Source organism: Echinops telfairi, unplaced genomic scaffold (genome assembly GCF_000313985.2).
Source record: "Echinops telfairi isolate 266 unplaced genomic scaffold, ASM31398v2 ScPeMD7_4225;HRSCAF=4972, whole genome shotgun sequence".
In the NCBI taxonomy this organism is placed as follows: domain Eukaryota; kingdom Metazoa; phylum Chordata; class Mammalia; order Afrosoricida; family Tenrecidae; genus Echinops; species Echinops telfairi.
Genome location: NW_022108124.1, coordinates 11,256,540 through 11,267,732, shown reverse-complemented (window position 1 = coordinate 11,267,732; position 11,193 = coordinate 11,256,540). Strand labels below are relative to the sequence as shown.

At 42.3% G+C, this 11,193-nt stretch overlaps 1 protein-coding gene across 5 annotated transcripts in view; it reads left to right on the top strand.

Annotated features, from left to right (window-relative positions):
• The window catches only part of NLGN1 (neuroligin 1), a 1,028,692-nt gene that overhangs the window by 182,164 nt on the left and 835,335 nt on the right, over positions 1-11,193 (top strand). The window lies entirely within an intron of this gene.

Sequence of the window (11,193 nt, the reverse complement as noted above, 5' to 3'; positions counted from 1 at the left end):
CTGGCGGCACTGGCCGGGACGCAGTCCCAGGTAACTTTCTTTCTCCGTGTTGGCCGGGGGCGAGGCGACTCCGCAGGCCGCCGGCTCGGGCCGGGCCGTGCGGGATGCGCCCCGCGGCGGCGGCTGCGTTTCCCAGGCGCCCGCGTCCCGCGGGCCCGGCTCCTCTCTCCCACGGAGCAGGGCGCGCGCCTCCCCGGCGGGGCCGGGTGTTTCTTTGTAAGTGGGGGGAAAGGAGAAGTGTGGCTCTCAGGTGCAGCTCATCTCTGTTTGCAGGCCAACGGGAAACCCGTTTCCGAAGACAAGAGTGAACAGGAATCGCTCAGGCGAGTTCCTCTGAATGGACTTAGAAAAGGAAAAGTTGCTTCGAAATGCAGAAAAGCCCATTGCTGGGGCCAATATTGCCGTCTGCAGCGTTTCAGGACCTTGTCATACAGTCAGCTGTGGGCTTACTGAAGTGATAGCGACGGATGTGCCCATCTCTGTTTCATGGGTTCATCAGAGCCCCTCCGCTTTTTCCTTCTGACCCCTCAGCATATACATACACGTATATGTGTGTGTGTGTGTGTATATCTTTTTTTCTCTATTTAAGGCCAATTCCTTCACTTTTAGCTTTCAGACATTTAAATGCATTGCAATGCACCGGGAAGAAATCATTGCTAACAGCTAAAACCCTTTTTTACAAAATATATACGTTTTAATCTTTTGAAGGAAAACAGCAATTTTTTCAGTAGTTTTTGTTTACATATGATAAAATGTTGTTCGATACCTTGATGGTTTCCTCACGGAATCATTTTCATTATGTGTGAACTCCTCCGGGAGAGACCACTCATCAATGTCACCTGACGCACACGCATAATCCAAATAATGTATTTCCAGGATTCCATCTATCTCAAATAATCCATTTATCCCAATAAGAGCCTCCTCAAAGTTTCTTCCTTGATAGGTGTGGGTTTCTTTAATTCTCGAGTAAAGACATGCCACATACCCAAGCTGAAACAATAAAACATACAACTTTTGTCTCTCGTGAATTCTGTGGAAGAGTCCTTAGATGATTCCTTGATCTGCAGGCTTTATGAAAGCTTTTCAAAAGAGCTTAGAAATTGCAAGACATTATATCCATAAACCTCATTGTTAATCTCGTAGGAGCTATCTAAGAGACGAGGGCTCATTTCACAGGGCTGTGTCACGTGTTTCTAGTCTAGGGGACTAGAGCTAGAAGAAAGAATGGACATGTATTGTTGCATGATTACATCCCGGACACTGCTCTGAGCCACACAGCCCAGGGATCTTTAATGTCTTTTTTGAAACTTTAACTTAATAAAGCTACTAGCAACTGAAAAATGAATAACATACTGAATAAGGAAGGTGAGTGTTTGGTGGGTTGGGTTTTTTCTTTTGGGGCTTGAAGAGAATGTAAATTGTTGATTCTTAGCACTTCTGACAACACTCCTGTGCCTGGGATTCCTTTGCCTGTTTTTACAATTCAAGATCTAAACCATAGAAGACATTTGCACCCTGATTTAAAAGAAGACTAGATAGCTGATTTACAACATGAGAAAGAGCTACTTTTAAGAATCGATGAACGTATCTTGGAATCATTGAACCACTGGTCCGGGCAGACTGCATGGTATTAGAAAGTAGAAGGTTTCACCGAAAGGGTCATTACCATGGCTGAGCAATCTATTTCTCTATCAAGAATAATTTATCCTCGCTACTCTTTCCCTATACTCTCCTTTGGCAGTGACACTGAAAGGCGAGGGTTGGGCCTCCTCTCTGCTATCCTCTTTTTCAATGGTGGTGGTGGGCTCTTCATTTCTAAAAGCAGTTCTGACACAAGTTGTAGGTAAATGTCACAGATGATCTAGCCACTCTGGCAAGCCAATGCAAATGAATATAAATACAACAAAGCAATACACCACAAATTTCTTTAGAGCCATAACCAGTCCACGAAGGACAAGGTAACCTTTTAGATAAACATAGATCCTTCCAAGAACATGGTGGCCTTGGCCAGTGGATCTATCTTTGTGTCACAGTAATATGAAATGTGGTATTTGGGGATAAAAGGATGGAAGCCCTTAAGGAGCCCTGAAAACCACAAGCCTATTTCCTAATGAAAGTGACAAGAACTAGCAATAGGTTATGCAAAGCTCTGGACAAGTTGCTGCTCATTCTCCACAGCTTTGCTGCAACTGTCCTCTGGAAGCTTCCTGTGATCCCAACTGGTCTAAAATTTAGGGGAGGCTGACACATCTGCAGGAGCTTCCTTCTGTGATTTTGAGACCCTTAACTACAAGTACATTTAAATCTCTTCTGACATTAACTGATTTTTTCAAAATTACTATATTCAGTCAATTAAAAGTAAAGTGAAACGAGCGATCCTTTTTTTTTTTTTTTAATGACTTGTTGAAATTTAACTCCTGGCATTCCAAAATGTAAATCTCCCATCTCTTTGGCTTTATAAAGAAATGCAATAATATCAAAAAAGGCTTTCATGGACCTTGAACTTTCCTTTTTAACTATCTCAGAGTTGCAAATCTCAGAACAAAAACATTTTTAAATAGAGCACTAAGATATACTTTTCCATACCCTCTTAAAGCACAGCTAGAAATAAATATTCAATGGGGAAGATAGCTACTGTCCCAACTTTTCAGACCAGAGCATTCTCAACTGTTACCCAAAGAATGACTCTTGAAGGCTCACAGGTTTATTTTGGTTTTGTGATGGATGGAATCCCAAGGACAATGGAAAATAGTCCAGTGCTTCTATAAAACAGTGTGAATCACCTCCGCATTCAGGACAGCCTTTCCCCTCTTCGCTCAGACACCACATAAACATTCTTTTCCCTGTAGCAAAGCTGTGTGGTAGAAGGACGTTGCCTTCCCTCCGTTCAACAGCAGTCAGAGCAAAAGTAGTAAATCTTTCTACCTATTTGAAATGATTAGACATTAACCTTTTGGGGGATTTTTAGATGTATCCCTTTTATAACAGTCAATATAATCTCTTCTGTGCCTATTTCCGTTGCATGTAAGAGAAATTCTAGTAAGTGGGAAAACGCTTTACTACTGCCATTTCTGCAGACTTTATAGATTGGAGATGTGCCAGCATGTTGGCTTTACCAGTAATGCCTCTTTTGTGTGAAACCTTATGGGCCTTGCCGGCACTCTCTCATCCTGACACTCGTAAAACGTTCAAGTCCTCATATTTATTACTTAATTTTCTTCCTATATATAGCAGCAGAGAACTTCAACATATGAATATGTAGTGCAAAAATGACAGGCAAGCGTGAATGGGACTAATGAGTTTTAATAATACACATATTAGGGTCTGCTAAAGGAAGTTTAATTAAGAAAAACAAGTTGAGCATGAAATTCATTTTGGAAGGAACGCAAGTTAAGTTCCCGCCACAGATGTAAAATCAAAACCCGCGATGATACCTCACAGGAAAGAAAGTTCTAGACTGAGACCAGGCCTATGTCTAAGTGATGCAGTTGGCATCCCAGGACTTGCCTTTAAGTTGATGAGTTTAGATTTGATATATGAAACAGACGATTGGTACTTTTCTACAGGTTTTTGTTTGTTTCTTTCGTGTTTCCTTGGTTACTACAGTGATTTTAGATGGCTGTTCTTGACTACGTAACCACTGGTACCTCTTGTATTTAATACCAGTTCCCTTGTGACTGTAGGCTACACAGTATTCTTTTTCTATAAACAACTTTGCTGCCACTTTTAGATGCCTGCATTTAGAGCTCCCTGAAGAAGCTCAGGCCATTTTGTGTGCTGAAGGCAGTGTTTCAATGAGAGAATTGCTTATCAATTTGCCTGAACACATAATTATGTTTAAATTTTTGGCATAATTTAGGAAGCTAAGATTCATTAAATTGTGCATTTCCTTTATCTATCATCCATCTCTCTCTCTCTCTCTCTCTCTCTCTCTATCTATCTATCTATCTATCTGGTGGTGGTAATGGTGGCAGTGTGTACTACAGGCCAGGAGTTGGGGATAGGTAAATTATTAGACGCGTATTTCCTGAGAATTGGGTTTCTTGTATGTTGCCTGTTTCTAAATAACACAAATACATTTTGGAAAGGACTAAAAAAGCCAGCCAGTAATATGAAGGTCTTAATGATGTTCTCCAATAGTTAACCTTTCTGAAACATGTACTTGCTATCCTGATTCAGTTCTCATACAGAGAGATGCGGACATTCCTTAGGTGGCCTTGTGGAGACTAGGACTCAGCAACCCCATGTCCCAGGTGAGCAGTACCTGTCGCATATGGTTACTAGGTTACTAGGCTGTGATCTTTACTAGAGCAAACTGATGGGTCTTTCTCTGGTACAGCTGCTAGTTGGGTTTGAACAGCCAACCGTTCCCTAAGCAGCCACACTCTTAGCTGTTGCATCTCCAGGGCGCTTTTTGGGTACTAGTTGTGGTTCACTTTTCTTCCTTGGATATATGCAGCAACTGTGGTGTTTTCAGGGGGGAAAAAATAGAGGTTATTTGTAAAAATAAAAGTGATTCAAAAAACGTTGCTGCTTAAAAAGTTACAATGATAGTTAGTGACACCATCATATGAAATCTCACTAGGCTTCAAAGTCAATGCGGCCAAACAAGAATTCAGAGACTATTAAGTAACCAAAAAACAAGGTGGATTAACACTAGTTGACTTTTTCCCCCGTAGGAAAATCACTTTTCCTGCGACGGCACTGACCAGGGAAAAGTGATTAGGACATATGTCATTGCCAGTTATCATAGTATCTGCAACTGGAAACAATATTTGAACCATTTAATAGTTAACCATGAAGCTTAAATGAGTAAGAGTTCACTTCAGTAGGCATTATGTTGCAAGTCAATGCATCTGTCATTTTTAATCTGAATTACGTAGCTGTTGAAACTTTACATACAAATGACCGTGTTCTCTCTGCTTTGCTTCAGGGTGAAAAGTAAGTCAGCAGTTGCATCATCCCCTTCATTGTGCCAAGGGTTCTAGGTTCCTATGACTGATGGCAACACTCCTATTATTTAGTCCCTGGTTTTTCACCAGGTGGTCTGAGGAGTTACTGCACAGGCAAAGGTCAACTGCTCTGTATCGTTGGAAGAAGAGGGCAATGCATGGACTAGTTCTTACTGTTACTGTTACTGCACAGGCAAAGGTCAACTGCTCTGTATCGTTGGAAGAAGAGCAGAATGCATGGACCAGTTCTTACTGTTACTGCACAGGCAAAGGTCAACTGCTCTGTATCGTTGGAAGAAGAGGGCAATGCATGGACTAGTTCTTACTGAGTAGATGCTGACGCATGGTGTGTCTCAGAATGCCCTTTGTAGAGCTTGCAATGACTGGTTTGTTTGGAAGGAAGTCATCAAGCCTGTCTTCTGAAGTTCCTCTTGTTGGATTGGAACCTCTAACCTTTTGGTGAGGAGCTGAAGTCTTGAACAATTTGTAGCACCTAGGGACTCCTTGGTTGTAGTCTCTGAAATCACCACGCTTTCAGGGATTTTTGTCTGGCTTGTTCAATATGTGTGTTTTTCCTACAAAACATGGAATTTTAACCAAAGATAAATAATGATGGCAACATTTTTATGTTTTTTATATAGAGATTATACAAGGAGCCCTGGTGGCATTGTGGTTACTCACTGGGCTACTAAACACAGGGTCAGCATGTTTTTAATTTCTTTTTTTTAACTAAAAGATCATTTTATTTGGGGCTCTTACAACTCAAATTACCGTCCATACATCAATTGTATCAGATATATTTGTACATACATTGCTTTAATTTGTTTCTAGACATTTACTTTCTATTGAACCCTTGGGATCAGCTCCTCTTCCCCCTCATCCCTTATGGCCCCTTGATAGATTATTTTATTATTCTTTTCATATCTCACACCAACCGCTGTCTCCCTTCCCCTCTGGTTTCTGTCGTTCTTCCCCCTGGAGGAGTGTGTGGTTGTGTGCCAATCACTGTGATCGGTTCCCCTTTCCTCCACTGCTCCCCCTCCTTTCCCATTCCCTTCTGGTATCGCTATTCCCATGCCTGTGCCTAGATTCCATGTGTTGTGAGCTTTATCTCTTGTCTAGACCTGTGTATACCTGTTCCGGTCCAGTCCAGAGTGAGAAGCCAGCACTAGGGTCATGACAGTGGGGGGTGAGGAAGCCTCAAGGAACCAGAGGACTATTGTGTGATCCATCAGTGCTCTACTGCACCTTCATTGACTCATCCCTTCCTTGAGACCCCTCAGTGGGGGCTTATTACATGGTCTAGAGATGGGCTTTGGGTCTCCGCTCTGACACCCCTCAATCTCAATGTGTTTTTGTTGGTTTGTTGTTTGTTATGAATCTTCTGGTGCCTGTTACCTGGTCCCAGTGCACCTCATGATCGCACTGGCTGGTGGGCTTTTCCATGTGAGCTTGTTGCTTCACTGCTGGGTAGCCGCTTGTTTAACTTGAAGCCTTTAAGACCCCAGATGCTATATATTTTTAATAGCTGGGCACCCTCTGCTTTCTTCTTCACCACATTTGCTCATGCACCCATTTTGTCTTCAGCAATCAAGGTGTATGTATGTGGGAGGAGATGTGCATCAAAAAATGCCAGTTTGTTAGAACAAACTGTTCTTGTATTGAGGGAGGGTATGAGCTGAGACCCCAGGCCTGTCTGCAGCCTCAGTGTATTGCCTTGTGAATATATATATACATAGGCCAATACCTCTATTTTTATGGATTAATGAGTTTACATAAGTACACACCTCTGTTAATGCCTCTATCTATAGCTTTGCTTCCTAGAGCCTTCCTGTTTCCTTTTGCCTTCCTCCTGCCCCACCATCATGCTCGCCCTTCTTCCACCTCTTAGTACTTCCTCTTAGCTAGATTGCTGTTGCTCTAATACCCACAGTATCTCTACAACCTCTGGTCACCAGCCCTGGATGATCTTGGAGGAGAAGATGGTGGGGTGGGGTGTGTGTGGCAAGCAAACAGGGGAACAACTAGGGAATTTAAACCAACAACAAAGTCAGCATTTTGAAGCTACCAGCCAGCTCTAGGGGAGAAAGAGGAGGATTTCCACTCACTTAAAGAGTTACATTCTTGAAAACTCACAAGGGAAGTTCTACTCTGTCTTATAGGGTCACTATGAGTCAAAAGTATATTATGCTCTTCTGGTATCTCATTTAAATGCTGTGTAATGAGATTATTTATGTATACTTTACTAGAAATGCACATTCAAGTCCTTTTGTACCTTAAAAAATGTTATCTCAAGGAAACTTGGGATCATTAGAAACTAATTCAAGCAGGGAAAAAGTGGGCAGCAAGACAGGAAGATTGAATATACAAGGGGACTTCACCAAAGTACACGGAAAACTGAAACTAAATGATAATACAGAATTCCCACAAACATTCAGCAGCCTCCCCGTAAGTGTGGAATTTGGGCCATTAATGATCACTTTTCACTTCATCATTTCAAACTCATTATTCAATATTATTCAATTGATGATCTCATGTAGCCACTTGTGCTCCAGGTATAAATTATAGTCTTGGCAAGATCTATCATTAAACCTCTATTCCATGAGTGGCTGTGGATAGAAGATTGTTTGAGTTGTGTAACTGTTACTCGTATACTAACGGGTCTCTATCACGAGCGGACAGTAAAGGATATCTGAAGAAGATTGCCAGTGTAATATTCTTTCCGCTTTGTGGCTCTGGTTGAAATCTAAGACAAGTCAGGAGTGACAGGGAGCTATTATGAATGTTTGGTGCCTTCCATGAAAGGAGTTGGTACTCTTAGTTCAGATCCTAGTAGACAGTTATTCCTTAAACAATGGTTACTATAGTGTTTGCCAACTCCAGCAGAAGCCTGGGACTGAATAGGCACAAAGGTTTAACTACGCTCTCTCTGCTAATCATCCTGCAAGGGGTCACAATGGACACCCTCTGGCACAGGGCCATCCAGAGAAACCCAGTAACTCCTCTGCCAAAGTTGTAGCTGTTCTCTGGCAACTGGAGCTGTTTTAAAAGAGAACTTTAATTAAAGCACCAGGGCACCAGGAATGACAGTTCGCCACTCTTCCCAGGCACCAGCAACTCACTCAAAACAAACATAAGCTTAAAGAGTGAATTGAGAACATCATACTGTTCTTAGGTTGTCCCAACTTCTCTAGAAAGCTACTGGCAGGCATAATTAAGTTGTTGCTGGAAGCAATGACTTGTGACCATGGACTTACGGCCCCTTTCAGACAGAAGCATCAATTTAATATCAAGGGAAGTTATCAGTTCTACCTGATGATCTCTTCTCAATGCTTCAGTGTTATTCATTTTCTTCTGGGGGCTTAAGCGTTTCATATATATTTTAATATCTGGAAGTATTTTCGTGTACATTCAAGTTGTTGCCCCCTCCCCCTCTTCTGTCTCCGTATTCCTGTCCCTCTCGCCTACCTTATTCTTCTCTTCACTTCCAGTCGAAATTCCTAAGCCAACGCTCGGTTTAATGCTAAATATTTGGAGAGTTTTGTTGAGAGTGGATCCAGGGGAAATGGAAATTAAACTTATTTTATGCAGTTAACGGTCAAATGGTTTGCTCTTTTGTTTTAGGTGTGTGTGCGCGTGCACACAGGAGACAAACCAGAAGTAAAACAAATGGAAAAAGCTCTCCAGCCATTTAGCCATCTCTTTTCATGATGGTCGTAGCAGAAATGGACACTGATGTGGTGAAGAGGGAAATGCTATCACTCTCCTTTGCGTCGTCAGGAAAGTTGTCGTGCCAGCTTAGAATTTCTACACACATTAAAGGATGATCATCTCAGCCAGCAGTTTGTGTGGACACATACGTCCATCCATTATGGGGAAGAATTTCCATTATCCTTTAATTCGTTCCACCTCTTTTCCATTTCACCCTCTCTTGATACAACTGTAAGTAAGAAAATGTAAGAAAAAAGTAACAAAATGATACAACTGTAAGTAAGGAAATATCTGTCAGGCATCTCAGACACATAAGTAACATTTGAAGTAGCCTTGATGGATGAAAATACCAAAAAGAATGAACAGATTGTTCGTTCAAGAACTGTGTTTGAAAACCTTCATGTGATGCACTGGGCTGGAGGTGATTATTAAAATCAACAATTTAAAAGCCTTGTAGAGCCAGGGTAATCTTATTATGTCATTTTGAGGTTTTCACTCTTGTCATTATACTTGGCAGAAGGTTGCATATCTGTAAAAGATCCCATACATTATTGAGTTATCAGACTCTCGCTTCTCTCCTGCATGGCTTCACACTCCTTTCTCAACTCACATGGGTCTCTGCTGTTTCAGAAAAGCCTTGATTGCCACAGCACACACACACACTCCATGCTGCAGTGTCCACTGCCCACTCTGACCCACCCTTCTCCTTGCATCTTACAGGTCGTGGCCTCAAGAAGGTCATTCTCGCTTCAGTAATCCCCCTCGCTCCAGGCAGCCTGCTTTCCACTCTCTTAGCATTCGACTTTATTCTTTGGGGCATGCCTACTTACTAGTGTTGCTAGGTAGCATCTAGGCAGTTCAGACTCATAGTTACTGCATAGGTGAGACACTGCCTAGTCATTCTCATAGTCTTTCCTAAGTTAGTGTGCGTAGTTGCAGCCACTGGGTCAATCCATCTCATTGAGGGTCTTTCTCATTACCCCTGACTCTTTACTTTATCGTGCATGTCATTGTTTTCCCTAGGGTCCCTCCTGAGAACGTTCCAAAGTATGTGAGACAGAGTCTTACCCAGCCCGATTTGTTTGTTCTTTTGGAGTTCATGGAATATTCTATGAGATTGGTCAATATGATCATTCAAATACATCCATTCTTCAATCTTCCTTATTCATTGTCCAGCATTTGGATGCATACGAGGTGATGGAATATACCCTGGCTTGGGTCCAGTGCACATTTGTCCTCAATGTGACTTTCATCCGGGTGTCAGATTTTCTCATATAATACTTTGTTTGAGTTCTTGACTGCTTCCCCCATGAGCAATGATTGTAGATCGATTCTAGAGCTGAAAATAAAGCGAAATCCTTGACAACTTTGAATTGCATCCATTATCTATTTAGCCTTTTATTGCTTATTGGTCCTATTGTTGTGATGATGATGGTGGTGACGATGATGATGATGATGATGATGATGATGATGATGATGATGATGATTGTGGCATACTAGGGAAATTAAGAGGACCCTAGCTTTGGGTTTTGTCCATTTACCTATCCCTCTGGGTCTGAGAGCCATCGCTGAAGCAACGATAGGAATCCGTCTGTGACCATCAAGAAAGAAGAGCACCTGCAAGACCTTTGTTTGAAGCAGCGGAGGCAGCAGAGGAGCAGCACTTAGATCACTAGGCAGAGTGGCAGAAAAGCAGGTTGCCTGGCCCAGGGGACAAATCAGAGCCAAAGCTTAAAGGCGGATGGTCAGAGAAACCCAGGCCTGCTGGCTGAGAGGAGACTGATGTTGACTAAATATGATGTGCTTCATGTTTCATGATCCTGACTTGTGGTCACTTCCTAATTCCCTTATCAGCCCCCATAAACAGGAGCACTGAGTCCTCTTCTGAGACCCGCTTAGCTATCACGGCAGATGATCAAACGCAACAGAGAAGAAGAGTGAGTGTCATGGGAACAACACTGGTGTCAGAATAGGGTAAAGAAGGTGGGGGCCTGTCTGGCCTTGCCTTGTGGCAGTAGCCCTTGGGGTGGTGTGCAGTTGGACTCTCCTTTTCCCTATTGAAGCTGAGGAAGTAAATGGGTCTGCCCACCCCACCCCCCGCCATTTCCTCAGTAATTCACACTGAAGGCTGTATTTGTTGATCTTCATCTGTTTCAAGTTCTCTTCACTTCAGCAAGCAAAGTTGTGTTAATAGCATTTTGCAGGTTGTTAATGAGCCTTTCTGCATTTCTTCTTCATAGAGATTCTTGGATTATATACCCAGCATATGAATTGATTAAACTGGTGAAAAGATCCAACCCTGACAAACACCATTCCTGAATTTAAACCAGGCATTGTCCTCTTGCTCTGTTTGAAGGACTTGATCAATATGCAGGTTCCAAGTGGGCACAATTCATTATTCTGGAATTCCCATACTTTGAAGTGTTATCCATAATTTGTTAGGACCCACATCGCTTAAATGCCTTTTCAAAGTCAATGAAACGCAAGCAACCATCTTTCTGGTTTTCTCTGCTTCAGGCAAGATGCATCT